This window comes from Galeopterus variegatus, unplaced genomic scaffold (genome assembly GCF_000696425.1).
Source record: "Galeopterus variegatus unplaced genomic scaffold, G_variegatus-3.0.2 Scaffold4491, whole genome shotgun sequence".
Lineage (NCBI taxonomy): Eukaryota > Metazoa > Chordata > Mammalia > Dermoptera > Cynocephalidae > Galeopterus > Galeopterus variegatus.
The window spans coordinates 133,341-146,726 of record NW_007730602.1 but is presented as its reverse complement, the minus strand read 5'-3'; positions in this window follow the sequence as shown (position 1 = coordinate 146,726).

The following is a 13,386-nucleotide window of genomic DNA, read 5'->3' as shown; positions in this document are numbered from 1 at the left end:
GAAGCATCAAACTTACAGGTTACAGTATACTACAGAGATGATAGGATCTTTTTTTCTATAGACACTAAATGTTTCTTTACTTATTAATTGAAACATAATTGATTGTACACATATGTGGGGTATGGCATTAAATATCAATGCTTGTATGCAATATGTGATGTTCAGATCAGTATAATCAGTATATTCAATATTACACAATGTAATCTTTTTGTGTGTGTGTGGCCCTTTACCAATTTCTTGCTAGCCCTCCTTCTACTCCCCCTTTCCCTCCTCTGGTAGCTTTAGTTCTGTTTTCTCCTTTTCAGAGTTCAATGAATTATTGTGATTGTTATATCTTTCTTTTTTTATTTATTTGTTTTGTTACCTCCCACTTACAAATGAGGACTTGCAGTATTTCCCTTTCAGTAAGTCTGGCTTATTTTACTTCACATAATTTTCTCTAAGTACATCCACGTGGCTGTGAATGGCAAAATTTCATTCTTTTTTATGGCAGAGTAGCAGTCCATTGAGTATATATGCCACATTTTCCTTATCCAGCAGACATCTAGGTTGGTTCCAATTCTTAGCTATTGTGGATAGAGCTGCAATAAACATAGGAGTGCAGGTATCCCTTAGACATGATGATTTCCATTCCTTTGCGTATATATGCAGCAGTGGGATTGCTGGATCATTTGGCAATTCTGTCTGTAGTTGTTTGAGGAACCACCATACTGTCTTCCATAATGTTTGCACTAATTTACAGTCCCACAAAGAGATGATAGGATCTTTAGTAGAAAAAATCATAGCTACTAGTGAAGGGGGAAATAGAATCCGTCCTACTCTACAATGAAAAAAATGAGAAACTCATTCAATTATAAACCTTACTTGTACATATAGATAATAAGCACATGCAGATAATAATCATTCTATGCCAATGACTGCACTATACACAACCAAAAATAATATGATATCTGCATTATAAATACTCCAAATATAAAAGGTATTAAAAGCAATCTCTAAATGTATAAAAAAATTCAAAAGCATATTGAAAATATACTTTAATAAATATTGAATATTTAAATCTTAGTTCAGCCATATAACTTTACCATGTTAGATTTTAGGAAAAGCAAGTGTGAGAGAGATTCAAAATATATATTGATGTTCTTAAATTATTTATGAGAACATAGAGGTAGGTATATAAGGAACTTATTTCTGAGCATTGAAATTTCTAATATTTACTTGCAAACCTGCATTTCTATATTACTGAATTTGAAGTTATTGGTATTCATTCTACTAGTGTTAGTGTAATTATATATTGATGTTCTTAAATTATTTATGAGAACATAGAGGTAGGTATATAAGGAACTTATTTCCGAGCATTGAAATTTCTAATATTTACTTGCAAACCTGCATTTCTATATTACTGAATTTGAAGTTATTGGTATTCATACTACTAGTGTTAGTGTAATTTAAGATGTTCTTCAAGGAAGTGTTAAAAGCTCAGTCTAATACTTTATAGTGCATATTATTTTCTATAAGTTCACAAGTGCACTCATTAATGCAAATTCAGAAGTTCTGGTTGGTATCTATTTCATCCTAATTTTTTCTTTTTATAACTAAATGAGTTCAGAAGTAAGCAGAAACAGCAAGAAAATGCAATTTTCCTATAGAAATGCCTTGGCTATTATGTGGTCTTTTATACTAAAAGCTTTGGAAAGGTAGTATTTTAGCTTTTTACATTTCAAGCATTAATTGCTGCTTTGATGCACTATAACACTCAGCTAAGTTTTATGACTTATTTTTAAAGAATTTATTTTGAGAAGAGGTTTGTAAGTTACATACTATAAAGACCAATGTTGCCTTCTGTCAATTTGTTAGAAAATTAAGTCCTTCACAATCTCATTTTTTGATGTTAAATTATAATTATAATACAATAGATGGGAATAAAAGCTAATTTCCCCCCAAAAAACCTTCCTGTTTTTTACTGTCCATGGGTGTTTTTTAACAAGAAAAAAATAGAACAAATACCATACCCACTTATGATCTGAAAAGCCCTTTAGTTAACAATGTTTATAATGTTGAGTTAAACAGCAGTGACAGATTTGGAACATGTAATAAACACTGCTCAGGGCTAAAAATGCAATCAGGGGGATACAAGAAATGAGGGATGCTAGGAATAAAATAGTCTATAAGGTCAATTGTGCCATCTAATCAAAATATGCATTACAGTAAAATAGTTTTGCTCTTGTTTTTAAATCAAATATAAAGAGCACCATTGGTCTCAATTTCCTGATCCTTAAGAAATTGCATTTTATTTGCAAATTTGAAATCATCAACATAAAATCTGCTTATCTGGTTTGATTGGATGTAGGTTTCTAAACATTCTACCTTTGTGTAAGATTCAGAATGAATTTGAATGTTGATTTTCCTCATATTTTTGCTGAACAAGCAGGTGGAGGTGAGAAAATAAACACAAATTATCCAGAATCATGAGCCATGCCACAAACTCCGACAAACAGAAATAATAGAGCTTTACTTTAAGAAAAGGATGTACTAAAAGTTGTTTATAAATCATGTTATTTCTGCAAGTCCATTTCAAATATTCTTCAGAGTCTGACATTTTAAATGCTCCTCATTTTTACTCCTGGAAATACTTCTTCCAACTCTGCTTTTATTTCATGGGATTATTGCTGTGGTGGTAGTTGCTTGGGTCATGACTTTGTTTTAATTCACCACCTTTTTCCTAATCACTTCTTTGCAGTCTGAATTTCTATCTAACCTTTCCTCTGCTTGGCCCTTGAAACCTTTAAAGCTCCACTCTGCCCTCTTAGCCTTCACTGTGTGGTCTACCTGAACTATCTCACACATTGCCGCAGACCCAAGTACCAATTTTATGCGGACCCTAGCCATGTTAGCACCAATCTTACCCTCTGTGCTTAACTTCAGACTCAACCAGAAAATTTTGAAGAACTTCAGCTGAAATTCTCACAATAAAAAAATAATAGAAATGAATTATCTTTTTTTCCAACTATAAAACTTACATGATTATGCATCACCATTACCCATCGCATAATCTGAGATAATTCTTTCCCTTCTTTTTTCTTGTGTATATCTGATCCCCAACTTGGGTATATCTTGGGTGTATCGACTCCAACTGTATGAGTAGTTCTGATTCCTCTCATCAACTGCCGTACTCCTTCTCAGCTGTAATACTTCTAGCCAATACAGGGGTGGGTACCTTACTCATGCCTGACCAAACCGCTGCATTCCCTTGACAAGTGTAGATATGTGTTGAGTTGTGAGAAAAAGGTTAACAGTAGAGGTCAGAAATAAGAAACATCTTTGGGATTTTCCTGGTAGGTTTAGAAAATAGGATTCTCTTCTGAAAATTGCCATGTAAACTGCAAGTGACCCATCACCAAAGGAAGTAAAGCCATGAGAAAGATAAAGAAAGAACAGCATCTGAATGACGCATTTAAGCCCCCTGAATCTCAATGTGCATGGAGATGGATGCATACATGGAATTCATAGTTGATTACATGAGCCCTTTTATGACTTCGACTATTCAAAGATGTTTTGCTACTTGCAGTGAAGGAGGCCTAACTCATACACACACCATTTGCTGTGCATTTGATTGCTTCTTTCTCTCTCCTCAGAACATGATCAGTGGCTGGGTTTTACTCAGCTTCGTATTTACTGTGCTTAGTCAAATATTTGTCCAATTAATGATACTCAGCATTTTGCTGAATGAATGAAAGAACACATTTTTAAGAAAATTTAAGTTCACAGAGAGAGAGAGAGAGAAAAAAAAAATGACCAATTTCTCATAGTTACTTAATTCTAGAGAGTAATTATATGCCTGAGTTTCATACAAGGATACTTTTGAATGAAAGAACACATTTTTAAGAAAATTTAAGTTCACAGAGAGAGAGAGAGAGAAAAAAATGACCAATTTCTCATAGTTACTTAATTCTAGAGAGTAATTATATGCCTGAGTTTCATACAAGGATACTTTAAAAAGTTTGCAGGAAATGCAATTAAAACATAATATGAATCTTTCCACGAAGTTTTGAAGACCCCTCATACTATATTTTACTTATGTATAAAAATGGGTGTTTTACCTCAGAATAATACAGGCTTGACTTTGACCTGAAGAAAACTAATGCATGCTGACATGACTTTATAACTCATAAAATATGATCTTAATTAAATATCTGATTTAAAATCCACCCAGTAAAAGACATATTAAAAACTGACACAAAGCTCTTGGGAAACAGATAATATGATCTGTCAGCACTACAAATAAATTATCGAAGACATGAACAAATCATGTCTTATATTTCTGGATTGTTGTTATGGATACAAAGATAACTGCAGGTAAAACTGAAATATACTCCCCTCATCAAGGGCTCTGGATATTGGGACAAAAAAAATCTTTCTGAAGTCCCCATTTCTTAAGGCTGCACGAGAAATGGAAGTAACCTAAATGTCCTTTGATGGATGACTGCCTAAGGAAAATGTGATATATACACACGATGGAATACTACTCCGCCATAAAAAAGAATGAAATTCTCTCATTTGCAACAATATGGATGAACTTGGAGAAATTTATGTTAAGTGAAATAAGCTAGGCACAGAGGGAAAAATACTACATGTCCTCATCCATAAGTGGGAGCTAAGAAAGAAAGAAAGAAGGAAAGAAAGACCACAGTGGTGCATTGGACTTGCAGAGGGAGAGAGCATACACATGATTGATAAGGAGGTGGGTTGTGGAACAGGGGGAGGGGGAAGGAGGTCAGGGATTAATTGGGTAGAGTACATGGGGAAGAATTGCAATTTGTGCTAATTGGAATGCTGGCAGTATTGATCTGACCGTCACATCTTGTACACAGATGGTAATGGTTAGAATTATACCCCATGAATATGCATAATCAATAAAAAATAATAAAAACGAAAAATAATTATGGAAAAAATAAATACAAATATTTTCACATTAAATATGCTAAAGCATCAAAAAAAAAAAAAAAAGAAAGAAAAGGCTCCACATCCTTTAGTTACCTCCTTGGTGATTAGGAATTGAAAAGGGATTGCATTGAATCTGTGGTTAATTTTGAGAAGTGTGAACAATTTAACAATACTAAATTTTGTCAATTCATGAACACAAAATGTATTTTTATTTATATGTGTCTGTTTTAATGTATTTCATTGGTGTTTTATAGTTTTCAGTGTGCAAGACTTTCATCTTCTTGATTAGGTTTATTACTATTTTATTCTTTTCGGTGCTATTGTAAATGGTATTGCTTTCTTAATTTCCTTTTAGGATTGTTCATTCGTGGTGTAGAGAAACGCAATTGACTATATTTTGCATCCTACGACTTTGTTGAATTCATTTATTAGTTGAAACAGTTTTTTTGTTTCTCTCTCTTGTGGAATCTTTAGGGTTTTCTACATGTAAAAGATTATGTCATCTGCAAACAGAGATAATTTTACTTCTTCCTTTCTGATTTGAATGTCTTTATTTCTTTTTCTTGCCTAATTTTTCTGGCTAGGATGTTCAGTACTATGTTGAATAGAAGTGGTGACAATGGGTATCCTTACTTTGTTCCAGATCTTAGATACTAAAGCTTTCAGTTTTTTACACTGAGTCTGATGTTAGCTGTGGGCTTTTCGTATACAGCTTTTATTGTGTTAAGCTTTTTCTATACCTTTTTTGGTGAGAGTTTCTATCATAAAATTATATTGAATTTTATCAAATACTTTTTGTGCATCTATTGAAATGATCATGTGATTTTTGTCCTTAATTCCATTAATGTGGCATATAGCACTGACTAATTTGAATATGTTGAACCATTCTTGCATCCCAGGGATAAATTCTACTGGTAACAATGCATAAACCTTTTAATGTGCTGTTGAGTTCTGTTTGCTAGTATTTTGTTGAAGATTTTTGCATCCATGTTCATAAGGAATAGTGTACTTCACTTTTATGTGGAGTCTTTGGCTGGCCTTTCGTATCAGGCCACATGAAATAAAACTACTCCATTCTTTCTTCTTCCATTTTTCAGAAGAGTTTAAGAAGGATTGGTATTCTCTTTTTTTATGTTTGGTAAAATTCATCTGTGAAGTTAGCTGTTCTTGAGTTTTTCTTTGTTACAAAGTTTTTAATTATTGATTCAGTTTCCTATTTGTTATTGGTATGTTCAGGATTTCTATGTATTCTTGATCTAGTCTTTGTAGGATGCTTATTTCTAGGCATTTACCAATTAAAAGTAACCTACAGATTCAGTAAGATCCCCACAAAAACCTCAGAGATTTTTTTTTCACAAAAATAGAAAAAACAATCTAAAAACTGTATGGTACCTCAAAAAACCTAAGTAGCTGAAGCAATCTTGAGCAAGAAGAACACAGAAGGAGGCATCACACTTCTTGATTTAAAGCAGATGGGTAGACCAATGGAACAAAATAGAGATCCCAGAAATAAATCCATGAATATACAACCAGTCTTTAACAATGGTGTCAAGAACACACAACAGGGAAAAGATAGTGTCTTCAATAAATGGTGCTGGGAAAACTGGACATTCACATACAAAAGGATAAAATTGGACCCTTCTCTTTTACCATAAACAAAAATCAATTCAAAGTGGATTTTTTTTTATGTTGAAAGATTGCTGATTGTATATATGTGGGGGGTACAGAATTTAATATCAATGCCTGTGTGTAATATCTGATGCTTAAATCGGGATAACTAGTGTATTCAACATTACACGATGTAATCATTTTTCAAAGCCCTTTGCCACTTCCTCCCTTACCTCTTTCCCCTTCCCCTCTCACACCTCTGGTAACTTTAGTTCTGTTCTCTCCTTTTGAAAGTTCAACGTATTATTGTGATTGTTGTATCATTGTTTCTTTCTCTTTCTATTTATTTGTTTATTTTTTAGCTCCCAATTATGAGTGATGGAATATGGTATTTCTCTTTCTATGCCTGGATTATTTCACTTAACATGATTTTCTCTAACTTCATCCATGTTGAGGCAAATAGCAGTATTTCATTCTGTTTTATGGAAGAGTAGTACTCCATTGTGTAAATACAGCACATTTTCCTTGTCTTTTTATCCTACAGTGGACATTTAGGTTGATTCCAACTCTTGTCTATTGTAAATAGAGCTGTAATAAAAATGAGTGCAGGTATCGCTTCAATATAACGATTTTCATTCTCTTGGGTATATACCCAGCAGTAGAACTGCTGGATCTTGTGGCAGTTCTAACTGTACTTGCTTGAGGAAACTCCATATAGTTTTCCATAAAGGCTGCACCAATTTACAGTCACACCAACAGTGTAAGAGGTTTCCTTTTTCTCTGCATTTTTGTCAGCATTTGTCAATTTCTGTCATTTGGATAATAGCCAGTCTACCTGGGGTGAGATAATATCTCAGTGTGGTTTTGATTTGCATTTCCCTGATGCTTAGTGATGTCAAGTATTTTATCATGTGTCTTCTGGCCATTTGTATATCATCCTTTGAGAGATGCATATTGAGCTCCTTTGCCTATTTTTAAATTTTGTTATTTGTTTTTGTTTTTTTTTTTTTTTTACTGTTAAGTTGTTTGAGTTCCTTGTAAATTCTGGATATTAATCCTTTGTCAGGTGCATAGTTTGCAAATATTTTCTCCCATTCTGTACATTGTCTTTTTGCTCTGTTAATCATTTCTTTTGCTGTGCAGAAGCTTTTTAGTTTGATATAATCCCATTTGTTTATATTTTCCTTTTGTTGCTTGTGATTTGGGTGTCATATTCAGAAAGTCTTCACCCAGTCCTACTTCCTGAAGTGTTTCTGCTATGTTTTATTTTAGGAATTTTATAGTTTCAACTTTAGATATGTCTATAACTCATTTTGAGTTGATTTTGGTATATGGCAAGAAGTAAGTGTCTACTTTCATTTTTCTGCATGTGGACATCCAGTTTTCCCAACACTATTTATTGAAGAGCCAATGAATGTTCTTGGTGCTTTTGTTGAAGATCAGTTGGGTGTAAGTTTGTAGATTGAGTATGGCTTCTCTATTCTGTTCCATTGGCTTTAGTGTCTGTTTTATACCAGACCACACTATTTTGGTTACTATAGCTTTGTAGTATAATTTGAAGTCAGGAAGTATTATGTTCCTGACTTTATTTTTTCTTTCTTTCTTTCTTTTTGTTTTGGATTGCTTCGGCTATTCAAGATCTTTTGTTGTTCCATATGAATATTAGGTTATTTTTTTCTATTACTGTGAAGAATGTCATTAGTATTTTCATGAGGATTGCATTGTATCTGTATATTGGTTTGGGTAGTATGGACATTTTCACAATCTTAATTCTTCTAATGTAAGAGTATGGAATGTCTTTCAATCTTTTTTTTTTTTTTTTTTGTCCTCTTTAATTTCTTTCAAAAGTAATTTGTAGTTCTCATTGTACAGATCTTTCACCTCCTTGGTTAACTTTATTCCTAAGTATTTTAGAACTTTAATCTACTATTATAAATGAGATTGATTTCTTGATTTCTTTTTCTGCTAGTTCATTGTGGGAATATAAAACTGATACTGAGTTTTGTGTGTTGATTTTGTATTCTGCAACTTTACTGAAATAGTTTATCAACTCTAAGAGTTTTTTGTAGGTTTTTTTTGGCTATTCTATACCTAAGATCAATATATACATGGAAAATTTGACTTTGTCTTTTCCAATCTGGATGCACTTTATTTCTTTCTCTTGCCTGATTGCTCTGGCTAGTACTTCCAATACTATGATAAAAAGGAGTGGTGAGAATGGACATCCTGGTTTTGTTCCCACTATGACAATATTCTTGGTGTTTGTCATATATGGCTTTTATTGTGTTGAAATACTTTCCTTTGATACCTAATTTGCTTAGAGGCTTTATTTTGAAGACATGTTGAGTTTATCAAAGCCTTTTTCTGCATCTATTGAAATTATCACATGATTTTTGTTCTTGATTTTGTTGATGTGGTGTTTGACTTTTATTGACTTACACATGTTGAACTATCTTTGCATCCATGGGATGAATCCCAACTGATATAGTTGTATAATTTTTTTTGATATGTTGCTGTGTTCTGTTTGCTTATATTTTATTAAGGATTTTTGCATCTATGTTCATCATAGATATTGGCCTATAGTGTTCTTTTCTTGTGGTATGTTTGTCTAGTTTTGGTGTCAGGGTGATTTTGGCCTCGTGGAATGAGTGTGGAAGAATGGCTTCTGTTTCAATTTTTTTGGAATAGTTTGAAGATAATTGGTATTAATTCCCCTTTAAAGGTTTGGTAGAATTCAACAGTAAAGCCAACCAGTCCTGGGCTTATCTTTGTTGGGAGACCACTGATTGCTGCTTCAATGTCATTGCTTGTTATTGCTCTGTTCAGGTTTTCTATTTCTTCTTTGTTCGGTCTCAGAAATTTGTGTGCATCCAGAAATTTATCCATTTTCTCCAGGTTTTCAAATTTGTTGGTGTATAGTTGTTTATAGTAGTTTCTAATGATTCTTTTATTTCTGTGGAATTGGTTGTAATGTCTCCTTTGTCATATCTAATTTTTGTTATTTGGGTCTTCCCTGTTCTTTTTGTAGTTAGCCTAGTTAATGGTTTGTCTATTCTGCTTGTCTTCTCAAAAAAACAACTTTTTCTTTCACTGACATTTTGTATCATTATAGTGTCTATATTTTATTTAGTTCTGCTCTGATCTTAATTATTTCTTTCCACCTATTAATTTTGGGATTGGATTGTTCTTGTTGTTCTAGCACTTTGAAGTGTAGCATTAGGTTGTTTATTTGAAATCTTTCTATTCTTTGATGTAAGCATTATAAACTATAAACTTCCCTCTTATTATAGCTTTCGAAGTATCCTGCAGGCTTTGGTATGATGTTTCTTTATTCTCATTAGTTTCAACAAATTTTTTGATTTCCTGTTTAATTTCTTCATGGACCCATAGGTTGTTCAGTGTCATGTTGTTTAATTTCCGTGGGTTTGAACGCCTTCCAGAGTTTTGCTTGTTATTGATTTCTAGTTTTAATCCATTGTGGTCTGAAAAGATACTTGAAATGATCTCAGTTTCTTATAATTTGCTGAGTCTTGACTTGTGAACTAACATGTGGTCTATCCTGGAGAATGATCAATGTGTTGATGAGAAGAATGCATATTCTGTGGTTGTTAGATGAAATGTTCTGTCGATATCTGCCAAGTCCAATGGCCTAAAGTTTGGTTTAAATACTGTGTTTCTCTGTTGACCTGTTGCCTAGATGATCTGTCCAGTGTTGAGAGATGAATATTCAAAAAATCATATGATTAATTTAATAGACTCAGAAAAAACATTTGATAAAATCTAACATCACTTCATGACAAAAACACTCAATGAATTAGATATAGAAGGAATGTACCTCGAACACAGTAAAGGCCATATACAACAAACCCACAGCTAATATCATACCAAATGGACAAAAAGTTGAAGGCTTTTCCTCTAAGATCTGGAACCAGACATGGATGTCCACCTTCCCCACTCTTATTTAACAGAGTACTGGAAGTTCTAGTGAGAGCAATAAGGTAGGAGAAAGCAATAAGGGGCATCCAGATTGGAAAGCGGGAAGTCAAACTATGCCTATTTACAGATGACATGATCATATACGTAGAAAATCCTAAAGACTCCACAATAAATTACTAAAATTAATCAATGAATTCAGTATAGTGGCAGGATACAAAATCAACCCACAAAAAATCAATAGCCTTCCTATATATCAATAACAAAATAGACAAGGAAGAAATCAAGAAAGTAATCCCATTCATAATATCTATTAAAAATGAAATACCTAGGAGTATATTTAACCAAGGAGATGAAAGACCTCTACAATGAAAACTATAAAACATTGGTGAAAGAAATTGAAGAGGACTCAAATAAATGGAAAGATATCACATGCTCATGTATTGGAAGAATTAACATCATCAAAATGTCCACAGTTCCCAAGGCAATCTACACAATTCAATGCAATCCCTATCAAAACACCAATGATATTCTGAACAGAAATTTTTTTAAAAAAATCTTAAACTTTGTGTGGAACTGTGAAAGACCCTGTATAGCCAAAGCAATCTCTAATCAAAAGAACAAATCTGGAGGCATAACACTACCTGGCTTCAAAATATACTATAACACAATAGTAACCAAAACAGCATGGTACTGACATAAAAACAGACAAATGACCAGTGCAACACAATAGAGAGCCCAGAAATAAATCCATGCACTTACTGCCAACTTATTTGCAACAAAGTTGCTAAGGATATGCATCAGGAAAAGGACAGCCTCTTCAATAAATAGGTCTGGGAAAACTGAATATTTACATGCAGAATATTGAAACTAGACCCCTATTTCTCACCGTACACAAATGTCAACTAAAAAATGGATTTAAGACCTAAATTTAAGAGCTAATACTATAGAAACTACTAGAAGAAAACATAGGATAAATGCTACATGAAATTGGACTGAGCAGTGTTTTTTGAGCAGAACTACAAAGGCACAGGCAACTAAAGGAAAATTAGACAAATGGGACTACATCAAACTTAAAAGCTTCTGCACAGCAAAAGACACAATCAACGAAGTAAAAAGACAATCTACAGAATGGAAGAAAGCCTTTGCAACTACGTGTCTGACAAGGGACTAATATCCAAAATACGCAAGGAACTCAAACAACTCAACAGCAAAAAAGTCAATGATCCTGTTAAAAAATGGGCAGAGGGCTGGAACATGTATTTCTTAAAAGAAGACATACAAATGGCCAACAGGCACGTGGAAAATGTTCAACATCGCTAATCATCAGGGAAATACAAAATAAAGCCACAATGAGATATCATCTCACACCAGTTAGAATGACTATTATCAACAAGACAGAAAATAACAAATGTTGGCAAAAATGCAGAGAAATGGGAACTCTCATACATTGTTGGTGGGAATGTAAATTAATACACCCATTATGGAAAAAAAGCACAGATATTCCTTGAAAAACTAAAAATGGAACTATCTATGGCCCAGTAATCAAACTACTGAGTATATACCCAAAGGAAATGATATCAAAATATTGAAGAGACACTTGCACTCCCATGTTTGCTGCAACACTTCTTACAATAGACAAGATATCGAACCAACCTAAATGCCCATCAACAGATGAATAGATTTTAAAAATGTGGCATAAATACATAGTGTAATTCTATTTAGCTATTCAAAAAAATAAAATCCTATCATTTGCAGCAACATGGATGGAACTGGTGACCATCATGTGAAGTAAGGTAAGCCAGACACAGAAAGACAAATACCACATGATCTTTCTCATACATGGAATCTAAAAAAAACAAAAAAACAAAAAAAATTGTTCTCATAGTGGAGAGTAGAATAATGGTTACCAGAGGCCAGGAAGGAAAGGAAGGGACAAGAAGGAGTGGAATTGGTGAATTAAGGGGTACAAAGTTGTAGTAGACAGGAAGAATAATTTCTGGTACAAATTTATTCTTATTTGAGGCTGACTAGAGCTAATAATATTATACTGTATATTCCTAAAAAGCTAAGAAAGAGGATCTTCAGCATAATCACCACAAAGAACAGATAAATGTTTTGGTGATGGATACGCGATCTACCCTGAGTGAAGCATTGTACAATATACACATGCACTGAAACAGCACACTGTACCCCACAAATATGTACAATTAAAAATTTAAAAAGATGTCAGTCACACAAGTACTGAATGACTCCTCTTATATGAGAGTAAATGCACTTTAGAAGCTCTGAACTGTATCACACTTATGTCATAACAACTGTTAAAAATACAGCACATACATCCAAGGCAATAGAAGGCCTCTGAGACTTGGGCATTCAGAACTGCTAAGCTGTTAAAAATAAATCCTAAGAGTGTTGTACTTTTGTGCTCACATGATAGACACTTGCGCTATTTGGAATCCATCAGGAAAGATAGCAAAGAAAGTGAAAAATTTTAATCGCACAGTATTTAAATGAACACTTTACTCCATTATCTAAATATTTATTATAAAAAGTGAAAACCTAAGAGTGTTGTACTTTTGTGCTCACATGATAGACACTTGCGCTATTTGGAATCCATCAGGGAAGATAGCAAAGAAAGTGAAAAATTTTAATCGCACAGTATTTAAATGAACACTTTACTCCATTATCTAAATATTTATTATAAAAAGTGAAAAGCCCAAAACAAACTAAATAGCATATTATTTATTCCAAATTCTATTATTAGCCTAGAAGATAATCAGCATTTCCATGGGTTGGTTCACTTGGTAAAAAACACAGGCCTTTGGGCCGGCCCGGTGGCGCACTGCTACAGTGCGCCACTTGGGAGTGTGGGGGCGCTCCCGCCGAGGGGTCCGGACC